Source organism: Ictalurus furcatus, chromosome 14 (assembly GCF_023375685.1).
Source record: "Ictalurus furcatus strain D&B chromosome 14, Billie_1.0, whole genome shotgun sequence".
Classification (NCBI taxonomy): Eukaryota; Metazoa; Chordata; class Actinopteri; order Siluriformes; family Ictaluridae; genus Ictalurus; species Ictalurus furcatus.
In genome coordinates, this window is record NC_071268.1 from 3,923,947 (window position 1) to 3,943,884 (window position 19,938).

The 19,938-nt window shown below is 42.9% G+C and overlaps 1 protein-coding gene across 3 annotated transcripts in view; it reads left to right on the plus strand.

The window, feature by feature from the left end:
- The first annotated feature begins 2,499 nt into the window (after positions 1-2,499).
- Positions 2,500-19,938, plus strand: part of ptn (pleiotrophin) — a 40,218-nt gene continuing 22,779 nt past the window's right edge. The window contains exon 1 of one of the 3 annotated variants that reach the window (XM_053641683.1): positions 2,500-2,671. The gene's annotated coding sequence lies outside the window, so the exon portion shown is untranslated. Of the gene's footprint in view, positions 2,672-2,727; positions 2,847-19,938 lie in introns of those variants that run through there. The other 2 variants (XM_053641685.1, XM_053641684.1) reach the window with 2 other exon arrangements.

Below are 19,938 nucleotides of genomic sequence, written 5' to 3' on the forward strand. Positions count from 1 at the left end.
CTGCCTGGGGGAGGACGTCACTCTGCCTTCCTGCTCGGCTGAGGACGTTGCTCTGCCTTCCTGCTCGGCTGAGGACGTCGCTCTGCCTTGTTGCTCGGCTGAGGACGTCTCTCTGCCTTCCTGCTCGGCTGAGGACGTCGCTCTGCCTTTCTGTTCGGCTGAGGATGTCGCTCTGCCTTCCTGCTCAGCTGAGGACGTCGCTCTGCCTTCCCGCTCGGCTGAGGATGTCGCTCTGCCATCCTGCTTCGCTGAGGACGTCGTAATTCTATGTTCCACTGAAGACGTCGTTCCTCTCCTTTGCTGCGCGCCGTATGTCACTCCCCCTTCCTGCTCCACGGAGGGCATCGTTTCCCTCATGTGCTCCGCGGAGAGCATCGTTCCTCCCTTTGGCCTCGCGGAGAACCTCGCTCCCCTCCCTGGCCTTGCGGAGAACCTCGCTCCCCTCTATGGCCTCGCGGAAATCTTGGAGCTTCCTTCGGGCCTCATGGAGAACCCTCTCCTGTTCTGCAGAGGAAGTTGTCTCGCTGTCCTACCCCACAGACATCGCTCTAAGCTCCAGCCCCGCTGAGGACGTCGCTCTGAGCTCCAGCCCCGCTGAGGACGTCGCTCTGCTTACCTGTTCCGCTGAGGATGTCGCTCTGCTTACCTGTTCTGCTGAGGATGTTGCTTTGCTTACCTGTTCCGCTGAGGATGTCGCTCTGCTTACCTGTTCTGCTGAGGACGTCACTCCGCTTACCTGTTACACTGAGGACATTGCGTTCCTTTCTTGCTCCACTGAGGATGCCGCTCAGCCTCCTAGTTCTGCTGGAGACATTTTGCCCAAGGGGCCAGGACCACCAGATGGAGGGAGTGCATTTTTGGGCGCTCTGGGAGAAGCGCCCTTGGGGCAGGTTCTGTCATATATCAAGGAGGTAACTCTGGACTTCATTTCCCAGCAGCCACTGCACCATGTTACTGTCACATGACCACCTGCACCTGTATCATGTTTTTGTTTAACGAGCACTCATATATATATATAGCCACTGTTTGCACTGCTTCTTTGTCTCACGTAATTGTCTTTCCATGCTTTTGTCCATGTGCCAATGTTTTGCCACAGTATTTTGCCTCATGTTATTGTGTCTTAGTGGTTTTTGTCTGTTTGTTTATTAAATGTTTGAAATCTGCGATTGATTCTACACCCATCTTTGTAACGTGACATTATGTTACAAATATGAGGAATTTGTCGTGGTGTGTATGCACATGTATGGCATGTAACATACTAAACAGACCAGACAAGACAAGACTATCAACAATATTCAAGAAAATAGACATTTATCTAAGGGAAATTTTTTAAAATTAAAAATAAAATAATAAAGTGAAAGTAACCCAAAAGATGAAGAAGTGAAAATCTATACATGTAGTGTCTGAGGAAACAGAAATAAAAATAATTATTGTTAAAGTTACAGTAGGTTCAACGTGCAAGGTTTCCATTATGGTTAGTGAGCTCGGGAGTAAGAGCTGTCGGCATGTCTCCTTGTAAGTGATGTAATTGATGTAAGTTATGAACTGATAATAAACTACAGATTCATGTATTTCTTTGGGGAAGGCATGCAGTGTGAAGTGCCTTGCTTAAGCAATTAACTTCCAATCCATGCTGTATCTCCAGGGTTCTTCCAGGGCCTCTGTCTAATGTAATATCACTGCCCGGTGTTGACTAGAAATGGAAAGGTTTTCTTTCTTCAGGCTCTTCATTTAGTTTGTTTTTCTGAAGTCTGTGTTTGCCATTGTGACCTTCAGGTTGTTTATTAGGTAAATTACCATTGGGCTTTGTGACAATAGCACTGTAAATAGAGTAATTTAGGCAGTGGTGGCTCAGTGGTTTAAGGCTCTGTGTTACTGATCAGAAGATCAGGAGTTTAAGCCCCAGGACTGCCAAGCTACCACTGTTTGGCCCTTGGGCAAGGCCCTTAACCCCCAGTTGTATAAATGTAAGTCAATCTGGATAAGGGTGTCTGTCAAATGCCATAAATGTAATGTAATGTAAATAAATTAAAAATGAGAACTGAGCATACAGGACCATATAACCAATATTGCAAAATGATAAAATCCTATTATATAATCTTATGTTGCATGATAGTTACAATTAAATTAATGGGAGAAAATATTAAGTGGTTCCATTGCTGTCTCCTCTGTCGTGGCAGATTTTTATAGTACAGTAGGTAGTAGATAGGACTCTCTGGAACGAAACATTGATAATGAGTTCACAGACAGAGCTCACCATACAGCATGACCTTTTTGTCTGTGTGTGATTGTCAGTTTTCAAATTTGCCTGCCTGTCTCTTTTTTTTCCTTCTATTTGTGCCATCTCTTGGGTGACCTTGTGTTAATGAGGGTGTGAGCATGAGAGCTGCTCTTTCAGCACTCACCCCCCGAGGCACCACCCAAATACAACAACCCCCACTACTCTGTCTCTCTCCTGCGCGCACACACACACACACACACACACACACACACACATATATACTATAAGCACAACCCTGTGGTTTCACGAGACAGAGTTTGCAAGACGAAGGTAGTGAATGTGTAAGAGAGGCAGAGCAACAAAGAGCCAAAATCCAACGCAAAGTGAATGAAAAGAAAGGGGATAAACTACTTCGGTTGAGGAACTGGTGAACTATACCTCCATTTGAAAGTAAGTACCATGCATAAGAGCTCAAAGTAGAAGGGAGGAGCATTGGGACAGGAATTGAGCGAGAGAGGAGAGAGAGAGAGAGAGAGAAGAGATAGCAGATTCACCGGAGAGCCTGAAGAAAGCTGTGTGCTCTGAATACATCACGTCGAGACATCTGTGAGCATGAAGGAGACAGGTAGAGGTGTTCGGAAGAGATTTGTGGTCAGACAGAATCTCTATGGTCTATAGGCTTGACAGTGTGTCGGTATCCCAAGTGTGTCGGTTCCTCAGCCCTGCAGAACAAGCTTCTGCTTAAACCAAAAGTCCAAAGAGGAAAGCTAGACTTATTCTGAAGCTTAATCCTGATGAAAAATGATATGGCATGACTACTGGGATGAATACGTCCGTACTGTAATTGCAAATGTGAGACTCGTCAACTTTTATCAGCCAGACAACTCAGTAGTGTGTTTTCATTCCAGGGATTTTTTTTCTTTTCACTGTTATCACACGAACTTGTTAGCCAAGATGGTTTCTCTTAAAGACAGTGCAAACTTTTCTTTGGCACATTGTAAAAAGTAAATGAATGAACATTTTTCAAAGGATCAAGTAGCTTGCTTGTGCACCGTGAAATTAGAACAAATAATCTTGTTTCTGATTTGTTATTTATTTGATTTTTTTTTTTTTTTTTGCATGTATTGAAGTAACGTCCTCTTACATTGGTGGTGCTTAAGCATTTGCTTTAAATGTCATGCTTTGTAGCAGTTGAACTATAATCAGTAAAAAAACAAAACAAAACATAGGTTTGTTTGTTTCTTGTCTGAGGGAGATAGAGAAGAACATTTCAGAGCAGTAATGAAAAAGTGTCTAACGCTCTTTCTTATCACTGGCCACATCTCTATAGCCGCATCCAATGTTTTTCTTTATAGTGCTTGTGAATGTTTTATCTCTAGAAAATATTCTAGTTCAAAAGTATTTGTTTTTGAGTAGATATGAAAGTTCCTTGTATTACATACAGTAAATACAGCTTTCTATATAGTTCATATAGCACATGTAATCCCTATATATATATATATATATATATATATATATATATATATATATATATATATATATATATAATGTGGAAATAATTTGGGTCTTTGCTGATTTGAATGAGACTCACAGAGTTATAAGTAGCTGCTTAGATAAAAGAATGTAAAAGAAGTAGACAGAGTCAAGAAAGAGGGCCTCAAAGTGCTTGCTGTTGCTATAGTTATTTGCTATCCTACCACAGTCACTCCAGCCAAACCAAACTTTTTTCATCCATCCATACAAAAGAGACTAAGTGGATGCCTACACTGAAAAGAGACACTTACCGTCACCATATAGTGAGTGCGTAATGAAACAGTGTTTGACTAGCAACTCTTAGAACAAGACTATTAGTACAGAAAACCCAGGAGATAAAAGTTGGGAGAGATTTAACTTTCTGATCTTACTGAAAGACGCCTCAAAAACATCCTAAATTAGTAAATAACTTAAATTCCTGTGTTTTCTTATTGGAGACACCAGTAATCCTTCGTATGTGTCTAGGATGCCAAGTATATCAGCGCTTGGCATGTCCCCAAATAGGAAAGTGGTTTAGTCTGTTCATGTTAATAGGGACTGAATTTTTCCTTTTCCCCTCCCCTCCCCTCTGCTTTGTTTCATGACTCCCATTTAAAGACTTTTACAATTACAAACATTACTGTTAGGGAATACAGTGTTGAACACAAAACTGCATGCCTGTGTCTCAAAATTCAGATGCACTGCAGGCCCTTACAGCACATCTCCAAACTGAGGTAATAGAATGCCAGAGATGCAGCGAAGCAGTTACTCTAAGGAGAGTAACGTGTATAATTTTAATGGGAAAAAGTCGATCCGTGTCTGACGTAGGGGTCCCACAGTGGAGCAGTGGTAAAGTGGTAAAGGGCTCACACCTTTACCCTTAGGGTACATCAAGCAGGATCCTCTGATATACAATAAAACAAGGCCAGAGATGCAGTTTACAAAACAATGTAATATTTAAGATTTAATTCAATAAATCTGGAGCAACCTGAAACCTTGAACAAGCTCAAAAATAGAGCTTGATATAATATATTTAAACATGCCTGAGTGGAGTTTGCATGTTCTCCCCGTGTTTCAGGGGTTTCCTCAGGGTACCCCTGATTCCTCCGCCAGTCTAAAGACATGCATTGTAGGCTGACTGTCATTCCCAAATTGTTCACCGCATTCACCCCCACCTCATGCCCCAAGTTCCCTGGGATAGGCTCCAGGCTCCCCTACAACCCTGCATAGGATAAGCCGTACAGCAAATGGATGGATGGATCGTTGAAATGGAAAAGATATTAACAATAACACAAGGTTAGAGCAGTTCATCCAAAATTATTTTACCCAGTTACTCACATCTGTCGGGTGACAAACAGGGAGGATGAACTTCACTTGTCACTACAGAAGTATATCATTGTGAAAACTATTCACCACCCAGGCATGTATTCAGAGCTGGTGACTTCAGGCCACAAGTTACACCAACGGGGATATCTTCAGAGATGAGTTGCATAGCTGCTTCTGGGCTTCCCAAAAATGCGATTTTTTTCTTTGTTAGCCAGTGACGCTGGACTTAATACTGATTCATGTTCGAACCAAGACATACAAGTTCAGGCTCACAATTGAGTCTAATTGAGACACCTTCAAACTCCATGTTGCATGTGCAATTCTCACATAAATAATTTTTTTATAAAGCCATTTGAAAACCTTCTGAAAAACATTTCTGTTCATGTCAAATCTTCCATCGAGAAGAATTAGTGAAAGGACAGTTGGACAGACAGATCGAGTATACTGTATACATTTACTGCATTTGGCAGATGTCAGTACATCAAGTACCAATGAAGCGTTGTATTAGTGCTCCTTTAAGTGTTTAGTGAAGAAGTAGGTTGTCAGTCTTTGTTTGACGGGGACGTTTATCTTAATATGTTTATCCTAATATGTTTATCCTAAAGGTGGGTCAAGTTGAGCTGTGTTAAGGCTCGAGGGGAATGTGCAGTAGAACGAGGTTTGATAAATGCATTCATGCAGGTGGGTGCTGATGCTTTTTGGCTTTGGAGGCAAGCAATAGTGTTTGAAAAGTGCGTAGCTACAGGAAACATATGGAGTGAATGCAGCCATGCTGTGTTTGTAGTGACAGAGTTACAAGGGCCAGATGGTACCCAAAGGGTAGACCAAGTTGCAGTTGTCCAATCTTGAGATGACAAGCAACTAAACAAGCTCTATGTGGAGAGAAATGGCAGACCCTACTGATGTTTTCAATCAGAAATCTGCATGACAATGTCAGGTTAGCAATATGAATGAAAGAAGGTTGTGTGTCCAGAACTACCTCAAGGTTGCATGCATTGTCAGATGGTGTGATCAAAAAGTTCTTGAAGTTCTAACATTTTTTGATATGGGGATTCATCTCCAGTGATATACAGCAGCTCAGTCTTGCTGTAATTTAGCTTCAGGGAAATGGCATGTCCACCACACATGCTGAGATCCATGCAGATTGTCTGAGGAAGAAGAGGATGAGTTGAGTGTCATCACCATAGAAGTGGCATGAAATAGCATCTGAGGAAATGACCTTGCTGAAAGAGAAAGTACTGTATAGAGGGAGAATAGAGCAGGACCAATGATTGAGACTTGTGGAACATCAACAGTCTGCCTACATGGAGCAGATGTGGATCCCTTTCATGTCACCTGATCTCTCCAGGTAAGAAGCCAATATTCTGCCATGCTGTGGCACTTTCCAATGCTCTGTTCTGTGAAGTGTACCACTTTGAAACCAGACTGGTTAGGATCTTAGAGGTCATTCTGGGTAAGAAAGAGAGACAATTCGTTGTGTACAGAACGTCCAAGGAGAGAAGTGATACTAGTTGGTAGATGGTGATTTTTGAGACGTCTAGTGTGGGCTTTTTTCAGGATGTGTATAACCCTTGCTATGGCAAAGGCAGTTGGTACATGACCAGACATTAAGGAGTTATTTACAAAGTGATGAAGGTCTTGTGAGATGGTCTGAAGCATTGTGGAAGGGGATGAGATCCAGTGGGCAGGTGGGAGAATTGCTGGACAAAAGAATTTTCAGGATCTCTTCTGTAGCTAGAGGAGAAAAACATATTAAGGAGATAGGAAAGTACTGTAGGAGTGCAGTGTAGGAATGGGGTAGGAGGGAAAGTTTGGCAGATCTTAATCTTCTAATCAAGAAGGTGGCAAAATCACCAGCAGTCAGGGAGGAGGGTGAAGAAAGAGGGGCAAGGTTGTGAAAATGTCATGGAGCTTACGTAGATCTGATGCAGATGCGTCCAGCTTTCCCTTGTAGGATGCCTTAGCAGCAGTAACATTCATAGAGGAGAGTGGTACAAGAAGAGATCAGCATCAAGTTGTGATTTCCTCCATGGCTCTTCATTTTCTGCACATACTTAATATTTTGGGACTCTTCGAGATCTTTATCTAAAGCTTATTTTAATGTCTTAAAGCTAATCTCCCAGTTTTTGGAGAATAATCATTCATTGACTTATCTACTGTGAGAAATTTTTTTCAGACTTACAGATTATAGGCACACTGGCTCCTTATCCTCGTTTTATATGCACAAGGGTGTTAAAGTGATTAATTAATTAATTCATCATCTTCTGAGCAGAGAGATTTAGTTGAGGTTGCAATTCAGCCTGGATTATTAAAAGTATTATAACTGCTGTTAATCAGAGAACAGTATGCCATAATGTGTTAAATGAGAATGTCCAGCTCAAGGCAGGAGCATTTACAGTATCTGAGCCTTAAAGAGACCCCTTTATTGGTCTGAAGCACAGGACAGTGAAGCAGTCTTATAATAAAACTGTTTTTTTTTTTGATGTGGTTCTTACACAGTGTAAATAAAAGTCAAGCCTGTATAAATAAAATGTCATGTTTTGTACTGCATGGAGCCATGTTCAGTGGACCTGACCAAAAACAAAAGAAAAGTTAAATCCCAGTGGATTTGAGACAGCAGTGCAAAACGGTGGATTTTTTCTTCATTGTGTAACTCATGACAGAAAGCTGATTGGAATGAGAGCAGTGAGGTGTGATGTGTACCTGTGAGCGGTCTTGCTACCGTCTAATAGGCTTCTGTACACTAATGGGGGGAAGTAATGGCTTGGAATAACAGCGTAATGGAGTAGCGTGCTGATAAGGAGCAAGAGTCAAGCACCTATCCTTCATGCTCTGGAGTTCTTTGGATGTGTGCCTAATTCACATTGAGTCGTAAACTCTCACCTACTGAGCACAGATGACAACACAGGTGAAATGTTCCAACACTGGTGACAATAATATTTCTTATTGTCACCTATTTGGCTACAAGATTCTCATTACTTTCAGCATCATGGAGAACTACTGGAGTTGAAATGGTTGGGAACGATGAGATGGCCATTCCCGAGGGAAATTAGAGATCACATGCAATGGTTTGGTTTGTGTAATGTGTTTATTATTACATTAATAACACAACACAGAGAGGCTTTATGAATGTTCAGAGCCAGAAAATAATGATTGTGCTGCTCAAATGTTATACATGACAATTTTGCTGTACACTTATCTTATGTGTAAAAAAAAAAAACCCCAAAGAAACCCCAAAGTGATACGAATCTGATAAATAACCATGACGTGCATTTAAATATAACGAAATCTTTCATTAAAAACAAATAAAATTATGCATATTGTTAAAAAGGTATGCCTACACTTAAAGTAGAAAGAGAATGAGGAGGAGGAAGGTGAAATATACAAATTTTATTATAATCCCAGGAAATTATAATCTTTGCTTTAGGATTGATGAGCAGTGTTGGCTGATATCAAAGCAGACAGGCAGCTGCTTTTGCTTGGTGGGAGGGAGGAGTAGAGACTTAATTAATGTCAGATTAATGGTACAGAATTATTGAAGCCTAGCATTTGAGACTGAGACACACACTGAGCTCATCTCATCTCCACCCACAGAGCTGTGATGGACTACAGTGTTCACCTTCAGCAGTATAACACGCTGAAAAATCTGAAGAACAAAGGACTGGTCAGGGACTGTATCAGAACAGCCTCAGAGAGAGAGAGAGAGAGAGAGAGAGAGAGAGAGAGAGAGAGAGAGATTTGCCTTAATGATAAATACATTCTTATCAAAATCACTATTGTAAAATTTTAAAGTTTCTTTTTAAATCTACTTCATTAGTATGCTGTGCATGAAGACAGTGAGTGTGTGTGTGTGTGTGTGTGTGAGAGAGAGAGAGAGAGAGAGAGCAAGAGAGGGAGATGAAAACAATGTTATAGAAAGATAACAGAGGAGTGGAGAAAGTAAAGGGAGAGATTCGGAGAACGTTCTTTCTCCTTGCTGTGGAGGACAAAAACATTCAACTGGTCCTATGTATGTGTGTAAGAATGATGCGTGGAAGAGATAAATAAATGTGATGTATAACTGTAAATAAAATGTATAAATTTAGAGTAGCACTTAAGAGCGACCCATAAAAAATACTGATGAAGAAAGAACACCCTCCTGAAATTCTAGGTTTTTATTGATCAGGGTCTAAATAACTGTGTGGTCCTCACCATCTTCGATAAACAAACTAATGACCTCAGGTGACAACAAAAAAACACAAGATATTTTAGTGTGTGATAAATTTTTTATTTCCGAAAAATAAACCAACCTTAGAACCACCTTTAGCAACAATAACCTGAAGTGAATTTTATCTGTAGGAGTTTATTTTCTAGGAGCCCCGTCTTCTTCTTTGGCCCACTCGTCTCAGTTCATTGCTGTTTGAGGATATTCGTTAATGCGCAGCTCTCTTAAGATCCCACCACAGCATCTTAATATGTTTGCAGTCTGGACTCTGACTTGGCCATTCCAACACCTCGAGTTTCGTCTTCTTTAGCCAATCAGATGTTGATGTGCCAGTTTGCTTGGGATCACAGTCCTGCCAGATGACCCAATTTTGGCTCAGCTTAAGCTGCTGGACAGATGACCTCACATTTTTGTCTCAAGAATTGTCTCAATGAATTCAAGTTTCCCAGGACCTGTGGCTGCAAAACAAGCCCAAATTGTCACCCCTTCACCATCGTGTTTGACAGCTGGTATGATGCGTTTGTGGTGATAAGCTGTGTTTGGTTTTTGCCACACTTGTCAGTCCAAAGGATATCATTCCAGAACTTTTGTGGTTTGCTCAGATCCAATGTTGCAAACCTAAGTCATGCTCCATATTCTTTTTGGAGAGAAGGTTTTTTTTTTTTTCCCTCTAGTCACTCTTTCACGAAAGCAAGAAGTTGGTAATGACCACACAATTGTTATTTAGTCCCTGATAGAATGTATTGTAGATAAAAACACAGAATTGAAGGAGGGTGTATTTTCTTTTTCTCATGTCACAATAGAACTTGATGAAATAGATTTCCAGCAAGTGACATCAAAACAAAATGGCCGCTCACATCATGGACAGTAAACACTGTCTTCTTTTTTGCTTTAGATCAATCAACATACAGACTTATTCACTTGTTAAATTTATAACATTGACTATAGAGTTCACAGTTGAGGTTGCTGGTTCAACAACAACCCCTGTCAAGGAGCCTAAATAAAGTATTTGGTATTTAATTGCATTTGGCAAAACACAATCTATTAATATATGGCACTCTGTGCTTTAATTACAACATGACTGCTTCCAAAACAAACATGTAATAAGGTTGTGAACTTATCTCCAGGGGATTCTTCTGTACCAACACACCACATGTCAGACAACCAAGGAGGGATTCTTTTTACCCCAAGGAACCTGAAGGTATTGTTGGAAAAGATGAAGAAAAATAAAATTCAAGGGCTTACTCTCTGCCAAACAGAAAACAATAGGTGTGGGAGGACATTGCACAAAAGTGAAGAAGACTGGGAAAGGATCAAGAAAGAGATGACAGGACTTTTCAAGCCATAAAAATAACTCGTGGAGGAATAAACACTGTCCTATCTTGCCTGAAGGCTCTGAATTGTGATGCCCCACATGGAATTACAGACAGGGTTGACTGTAAGAGCAGTGGGTTACTGCAAAATCTAGTCCACTTCCACATGAAGACCTCTCACTCAGCAAGACTACTCCGGTCCTCCTGATATGGCACCCCTATCCCTTTTAACCAACTATGACTGACTCTTTGTCTTTTTAAACTTGTTTTCTCTAGGCATACCATCCATTTTCTCTACCACTTATCCTACACAGGGTCATTGGGGAGCCGATCCCAGGGGACTCGGGGCACGAGGCAGGGGACACCCTGGACGGGGCACGAACCCATTGCACGGTGCAATCGCACACCACATTCACACACTATGGACAATTTGGAAATGCTAATCAGCCTAGCTGGGGGAGGAAACCATAGTACCTGGTGGAAACCACAGAAGCACAGGAAGAATATGCAAACTCACACAGCACACACAGGGCGGAGGCGGGATTTGAACCCTCAGTCCAAGAGGTGCGAGGCAAACGTGCAAACTACTGATCATAACCTTGCTACTATTATACTGCCCTGCTAAAAAATCCAGCTTAAACTGATCAGTTACCAGCCGCCAAAACCCCTGGCTAAGCTGTTCACACTGGCAGACCATCTATAGGAAACAAAAAGGAATTTTTCTTTCTGAAATACTGCTACTAAAGCGACCTCACAGACCGGTTGTTTTTAAGAAAATAATGCAACAGTAAGACAGTTAGAAACCCTTTAACATGCACTGATCAATTATCTCCCATGTCCAATCAATGATCAATGTCCTACCAATCTGATCAGCTATACACATTTATTTATTTTTTTTAAAGGACACTGTCAGACATCTACAGAGATATACGTCCATTCTGGGGACATTTGTCTGGTCCCCGTGAGAAAAATTTAAATCTTAAAGGGCCTAAAAGGTTTCCTTTTGGTTTCTGAGGTTAAGGTTAGGGTTAGAGGTAGGTGTAGGCAGTAATTAGCTCCAATATTAATTATGTCAATGGGAGGTCCTCATAAGGATAGTAAGGCAAACATGCATGTGTGTGTGTGTGCTTGTGCTTTGAACCAATTAGTAGTGGCAGAGGACAGTGTAGGTCACAAACAGCACAACCTTCTATGCCAACAAACATTTGCTTTCATAGGAATGGGCAACAGTGCAAAGCTGGAGGCTCTGCCCTATCCGTGTGTGTGTGTGTGTGTGTGAGCGCGTGCATTTTCCCAGTGGCCAGGTGCCAGGTTTGTTCCAGTGAAAGTGACTCTGAGAGTTGCTCAGGGATTTTGAGACCGCAACAAAATAAATATCTCTTGTGTTCAATTAACTCATACGGAGTTAAATTTAGTTAACAGGGACTGTGTTAATTAAATTCTGACGGTTTCGTAAAGCTTCTATTAAAGCATCGCTGATGATGTGTAGCATGTGTGACAGCATCCTGGAACACAAATTTATTATCACGCAGCAGTTGCTTGTGAAATCTAGAGGCTTACAGATTAATTTCAAGTGGATTATGCATTCTCTTTATTCAAGCCTGACATGCTGTAAGATCCACACAGAATGCCTTTGATGTCTATTAATTTCATCTATAATAAATTCGTTAACATCTTTTTTAATGTCGCATGAAAGTTATGATTGCGTTTTTGCAAATTTGTCAGATTTCTGCTGAGGAACGGAGACATTACAAATGTTCGGAATATTTCAATCGGTAGTAAAGACTGTTTTGAATGTTTCTCCACTTTCATCTGTTGTGCTTGACTGGGATGGCGGATTTGTAATTCTCGCTTTGGTAAGATCAGGACCAAAACCGAACCACAGAACCAAAACCTGATTTCACAATGCTTGAAATGTAAAACCTGTATGAGTTAATGGCTTGCTACCGAAACTATGTTTGTATAGTTATATTTTATAATATTTGAATGGAGATCATTTATTTTTGGATGGCGTCAAGTTCTGGAAGTGAAGCTCAGGGTGGCGTCACCATCACCATCTCGAGTCAGTAGCATCACAAGCTGGGAACATGGCCTGATATTTAAAATAAAATCTTTAAAAATATTTGACATGATGTATATTAACGCCTCCAATGGTTCAGAAATATAACAGCAAAAATGATCATTTTCTGAATCTGGAATTCATATATATTAAGAACAAGGTCATTTTTAAACCTGTTTAAGATGCAAGACAGAAAATGGGGATGGGGAAATGCACCAAAATATTCAACTCCAAAAGGATTTAATTAAAATTTAAATAGCCTAATTGACATCAGAGCAGTTTATGGAAGAATAAGTAATAGGAGAAAATCATGAATATTAACTAAGCAGTTTCTAAGTAAATTCAGTTACATGTTTGTACACTGTTGAGCTCACAGATTGAGTGTTGTTAATGCCCTAGATTCAGTTTGTTCAGGTCGAACGTTCGTTGATCTTTTTTTCCACCTCAAACGATTTTTACAGCCTGGTTTTTCCATTGCTTGATGTTTCACATCCATGTGAAGGCACTGAATTTTCTGATATTTCTTTAAAATATGAGACTTGTCATTCATTTACTGTACTTTCCGGTTACCACTTTAATCTGGTCAGGGACACAGTGAATTCCGAACCAATATATTAAAATACAAGCGCATTTTTGGTCGAGCTGATTGAGCTCCAGAGCTTTTAGCATTATAATCATACAAAAACATGTTCCCTTTCAAAGGGAACTTCACACTGCGTTAGCTGAACGCTGTGGGAAGTGCCCTTGCATGTGACTGGTATCGGAAGCTTGTGTAACATCATGCCTTTTTATAGGTCTGCCGTGATCAGGTGACGTGGCAATTAAGCGCGTTGTGTGATATATAAACGACACCTGTGAACTGCGCCGTCAGCCTTATTATCTTCAGCGAGACTGCATGTCGTCCTTTGTGTAACAAAAACAAAAGGTGCTTCTTTCCTATCTATCTTTTCTCAAAATCTCTGGACTTTTCTATCCCTTTAAAAAAAGAGAAGAAAAAAAAGAATGAGTGAGAGAATTCAGGAAGTGGGAGGACTGCACACTTTCTGTGTGAATTGTCTAGGGATGGAGCACGCCACGGCAGCTCTCGAGAGGTCTGACTGTGCACATTGTGAACGCCTTACATTAGGTAGCTCAGCTCTCGACTCGCTTGCTTCTCGGAAGCCGAAGCGAGTTGTGTTTCGGAGCCTCGCAGATCTGGGCTGGCCGGTGCCGAGGCAGCTAGCCGTCTCAGGTCCGGGGGCTCTCGTATGGATCCGGAAGAGGAGCCGGAGATCTCTTGCTCTGTCTTCCGGGTCTGGCTCACCGCTGGATTATGGAGCTCGTGTCGTGACTCCTCCTCCTGCTATGGAAAGCCAAAAAAAAAAAAAAACACACAACAATAAAAAATTATAATTTCTCTCTGACTCTGAGGAGCCAGAAGGGTGTGCTAAAACCTGAGAGCAACATATAACGAGCTGCTTGAAGTGATTACTAAGGCTGGATGAGCTTTTTTCTCCCTGGTGAAATAAATTCCTCACACTGCAGAAAACTTTTTTCCAGAAGTGCATGACAAAATATCAGGCGTCTGGGGGAAAACCATGTATAAGCCATATTTATAACCCCACAACGGCCAAATAATCTGACATTGTGGGGTTATAAATACGGCTTATGCATGGCATGGCTATTTAGCTATACTGAAGGTGGATGAGGCGCTTGTGAGCTACCTCTCTCCATCGACGGCAGGTAATTTAGTGGGGCTGGCTTTGACATCCAAGCCATGAAAGGCAACCGTGGCATTGATGGGCAAGGCCTATGCAGTAGTGGGTCTTGCTTGTGGGTCATTGCAGACAATGGCAGTGTTGCAGGCCTACCAAGCAGACATGCTGAGTGAGCTCGACATACGGCGGCATTCAGCCAGTTCCTTCCCTGTTGTGTCGAGCGCTAGTGCAAGGGAGGCACAGAAGGCGAGTATGGCAGCCCACCAACCCCCGCAGACAGCCAGTGGAACCGGGTGGCCACAGTTGCAGCCTGCTACTAGGCCTGATCTGAGAATAGTCATAAAGGCCAAGCAGACAAAAGAGGAGCGGTCCTGAGGGGCCGTGGAGGGACATATCAGGGAACATGAGGTTGTTAGGGCAGTTAGCCCCCAGTGCTACTGTAGGGCCTCCCTTAGCCAAGGCTGTCCCAACTTTTCAGTGTTCTCTGGTCAGCGAGCTGTCACAGGGCAACGAAAATCTGATGCTGTCCCTCCAATAGCATGTGGAAAAGTTAACATCACTAAAAGACCGTCTGGCCGTGTGTAAACTACTGCCAAATGTGTCTCCATGGGTTCTGTCTACCGTAGAAAAGGGTTACTGGGTCCAGTTCAGAGCTCGACAACCCCCTGGGTCAGAGGTGTGCTCACCACAGTAGTCAGCACAGACCAGAGCCCGACGTTAGTGCAGGAAGTAAGATCCCTCTTGGACAAAGGAGCCATAGAACATGTACCCTGTTCCCTGAGGGAGGGAGGTTTTTACAGCCATTATTTCCTGGTTCACAAAAAATAGAGGAGTATGTGGCCAGTTTTAGATCTGCATCATCTGAACTGTACTCTTTGGTTCAAGATGCTGACGCCCAAACGTATCGTTCCACAGATTCAGTTTGAGGACTGGTTTGTGACGATAGATCTAAAAGGTGCATATTTCCACATAGAAATATTGTCCAGTCACAGGAAGTTCCTGGGGTTTGCATTGGAGGCAACGCATACCAAAATTGGGTTCTTCCCATCGGGCAAGCTTTATCCCCTCGCACCTTCACAAAATGCATAGATGTCATTCTGGCTCAATTGTGACTCTAGGGCATCCGTGTACTAAACTACCTGGACGACTGGTTAATTCTAGCACGATCCAGGGAACTGGCGGTTCAACATTGAGATGTTGTTCTCGCCCACATGAAGAGCTTGGGGCTCAGGTTGAACCCCAGAAAAGTATGCTTTAACCAGTGCAGTGGACAACTATTCTAGGGGTTATAAGGATTCTACTATGATGAGGGCGTTTCTATCCCCAACATGCATAGGGTCAATCCTATCAACATTGGGCGAGATAAAGGTGGATCCTGGCATCCCCTCTAGTCTCTCTGAGAGACTGTTGGAGCTTATGGCAGCAGCAGCCAATGTCATACCATTGGGCCTATTGCACAGGAGATCGTTTCAGTGGAGGCTGAGAAGTTGGGGGTTTTGTCCGAGGACGAAACCTCTGAGAATAATCAGTGTCACGTGGCGATGCCTACGTGCTCTGAGAATTTGGAGGTGTCCCCGGTTTCTAGCCTTGGGTCACACTCTAGGGGTTTCTCCTTAGCGCAAGAACGTAATGACAGACACCTCCCTCATGGGCTGGGGGTCTTAGACGGCTGTCCAGCTCAAGGTCTCTGGAGCGGCCCTCATCTGGAGTGGGATATAAATTGCCTAGAAATGCGGGCCATATTTCTAGCACTGAAATTCTTTCTTCCTCAATTGAGAGGTCACCATGTGTTTACAGACACATATATCGACCACCAGGGAGGATTATGTTCACGCCCCCTGTTCAGGCAGGCACAACTAATTCTTCTCTGGGCAGAGGGAAAGTTTTGTCAGTGGGTGCAATGTACAGTCTGGGCAACTGGAATGTGGGAGCATACATCTTGTTGAAGCAGGGGCTGAGGCCCAGGGATTGGTGACTCTATCCACAAGTGGTGGAGTCCATATGGTGGAGTTTTTGCCAAGCGGGAGTGGATGTGTTTGCCTCCGAAGAGACAACACACTGCCCGCTGTGGTTCGCCCTCACTTCTCCCGCACCATTAGGGCTGGACGCCATGGTGCACATGTGGCCGAGGTCACATCTATATGCTTTTCTCCCAATCGCTCTGGCTCCCACAAGTTCTAGTGAGAGTTCGCCAAGACAGTCTACGTCTGCTGCTAGTATCACCTTATTGGCCAGCTCGAATATGGTTCTCAGAGACAAATATCCCTGCTAGACGGCACTCCTTCTGAGATTCTCATCCACAACATCTACTGTCTCAAGCCGGAGGGCTGATTTATCACCCTCGGCCGGAACTATGGAAACTGTGGGTCTGGTCCCAGAGGGGCACTAGCTCATAGATTCTGGTCTCACAACTGAGGTTGTAGAGACCATGTAGAATGCTAGTACGCCATCCACGACAAAATTGTATGCGCTCAAGTGGCAACTTTTTGTCTCATGGTGTGAGGAACGTCAGCTAGACCCAGCTGTGCAATAGCTACAGTCCTGGAGTTCTTCCAAGGATGTTTCTCAGTGGAGTTGGCTCCTCCTACAATCAGGGTCTTTTCAGCCAGCCACACCCCTATTGATGTAGCCTCTATGGGGCAACATCCTCTTACTTCGAGGAATATGTGTGGTGTCTGGCAACTGAGGCCCATCTGTAGACCACGCATACCTTCCTGGGACCTTTCTGTGGTCCTGGAAGGTCTGTCAGGTGCCGAATTAGTGTCAGCCTCTGAGAAGCTTCTGACTCTAAAGGTAGTTCTTCTGCTGGCCCTGTCATCTCTCAAGTGAGTAGGAGATCGATCTACAAGTTTGCTGTTGCCCCTTCTTGCCTTGACTTTACTCCTGGATTAGCCAAGGCCTTCCTGTATCCTAAAGTGCCTACATCTGCTGCCAAGCCAGTTGTGTTGCAGGCTTTCTGCCCTCCTCGGTTCCTCATACAAGAGAAATTGCACCGACTGTGTCCAGTAAGGGCTCTCTGTACTTATGTCCACCACTCCAGCCAGTGGCGTAAGTCAGAGGATCTGCTGGTCGGCTTTGGCGGCGACAGTAGAGATGATGCTGTGTTGAAACAGCGCATCTCTAATTAAGGGCATAAGGGTTCATTCCACTAGGGGGGGTCGCCTCCTCGAAGGCTTTGTCCAAAAGGGTATCCTTACAGGATGTGTGTGCTGTGGCGAGTTGGTCTATGCCGCACACATTCATTCGATTTTACAGCCTGGATATTCATTCCGGCCCAGGCTCGAGTGTGTTGCAGTGACCCTTGGGCTTCAGTCTTTTTGAACAGGCTGTACCCTCAGTATGACGGAGTGATACTGATACTCCGTGAGTGATACTTATTCTCCTTCCCACCGCATTCAGCTAACGTAACGTGAAGTTCCCTTTGAAAGGGAACTTCTGGGTTATGCATTTAACCCTGTTCCCTGAGAAGGGAATGAGACATTGCATAGCTTTGTCATACTGGGGCATGCCTGTGAATTCTGTCTTTGCTTCAGATAATAGAGGCTGATAGCGTGGTTCACAGGTGTCGTTTATATATCACGCGACGCGCTTAATTGCCACATCACCTGGTCACGACAGGCCTATAAATAGGCACGATGTTATACAAGCTTCAGCTATCGGTCACGCGCAAGGGCGCTTCCCACAGTGTTCAGCTAACACAATGTCTCGTTCCCTTCTCAGGGAACAGGGTTACATGTGTAACCCAGATGATTTGTATGAGGAATGGCGCCAGACGCATTTATCTTTAGTAAACAATTTGCTGCCTACACACACACACACACACACACACACACACACACGGAGCTAAATATACACACATGATTAAAAGCAGGGGCTGCTGTGATGCTGAAGACTGATATCAATGATGGAAATGCTAAGAAGGAGAAAGACAGTTAGTGAAAGTTAGAAAGATGAAACAATGAAGAAAATAGGCCTGGGACTAGGAGTGAAATGGTTGCACTGTTTCTTAGTTATTGTACACTAACGAGTATTTGCTCAATTTGTCACACTTGAGGTTGTTCTTTTCTCTCTATTCGTTCCTCTCGACTCGACAGTTGAAACATGGAAATAGGAAACATGATACATGAGTCCTAATAACGCAATCGTATTGCTCTAGCCTTCTCTCCATCCCGAATGAATTTTACAGATCCTCATTCATTTGCAGTTTCACCCTTGTCATGGTTGCGGTAGATCCAGACCCTGGGCATGAGGCGGGAATACACCCTGGACATCAGGGATGCCAGTCCGTCGCAGGACACCATACACCCCCCCATTCCAATCTCTCACTTGAATATAGATACATTTTAACTTTATTTATTAAGTTACATTTCTATCATTACAGACTTGTCTAGGCACCACAGCTAATCATCTTTGTGTAAGTCCCAGTTGAGATTCATAATTTCAACTATAATAATCCATCCATCCACCCATCCATCCATCCATCCATCCATCTTCTATACCGCTTATCCTTTTCAGGGTCACGGGGAACCTGGAGCCTATCTCAGGGAGCATCGGGCACAAGGCGGGGTACACCCTGGACAGGGTTCCAGTTCATCACAGGGCACAATCACATACACACTCACACACCCATTCATACACTACGGACACTTTAGACACGCCAATCAGCCTACCATGCATGTCTTTGGACTGGGGGAGGAAACCGGAGTACCTGGAGGAAACCCCCACAGCACGGGGAGAACATGCAAACTCCGCACAAACAGGGCCACAGTGGGAATCAAACCCCCGACCCTGGAGGTGTGAGGTGAACGTGCTAACCACTAAGCCACCGTGCGCCCCTTCAACTATAATAACGAAATAATAAAATGAGAGATAAACCAGTGTGGCACAGGTGTTATGAACTCTATTTCCAGATCCCAATATTAACAGATCCCGAAGCCTCGCTCGTTTCCCCTCTCATCTCGTGTGCTTTTAGTTTCTGTAATGGTAAATGGAGAATATTTTTGAGCTCATTCATTTGAAATAAAATCTACCAGCGGAATGTTCAACTAGTATATATTTAGCATCAGTTTACTTTGTTTATTAGGGATGCCACCAAAACATTTTGGCCAAAAATTTTTTAAATAGGATTAGGATGCACTGTCAAATTTCACACTTTACGATTAACATTACTGGTGATGATAATTAGAAAGGGTTTGACTGGTCCTGTCCTGCATCTACAGAGAAAATGTAGGCCATGTGAAAGTTAGACAACTGATTCATGAAAAGATTACGTTGAAATGTGATGTGTTGTTTGTTTTCCTCTCTTTCTGGATGATTAAGTTGTTTATTACGATGTTTTAAAATCAGAAAAACTCTGACCTAACCCTAACCTCAACCCATTTCCCCCCCCAACACCAAGTCACTTCAAAAAGGAGCAAAAAAAAATTATTGTCCTCATTCTAATATACGTAAATGTAATATTGCAATACAGCAAAAAGAGAACTTCCTTACTTCTTACTTTTTGACAACTGAGTACATTAAAGTGCGGACCCCTCATAACTTTCAGTCAAGTATAATCTTAACTGGCTTCTTCTGCCATTAATAAATTGAGTGAGATTATGACACAA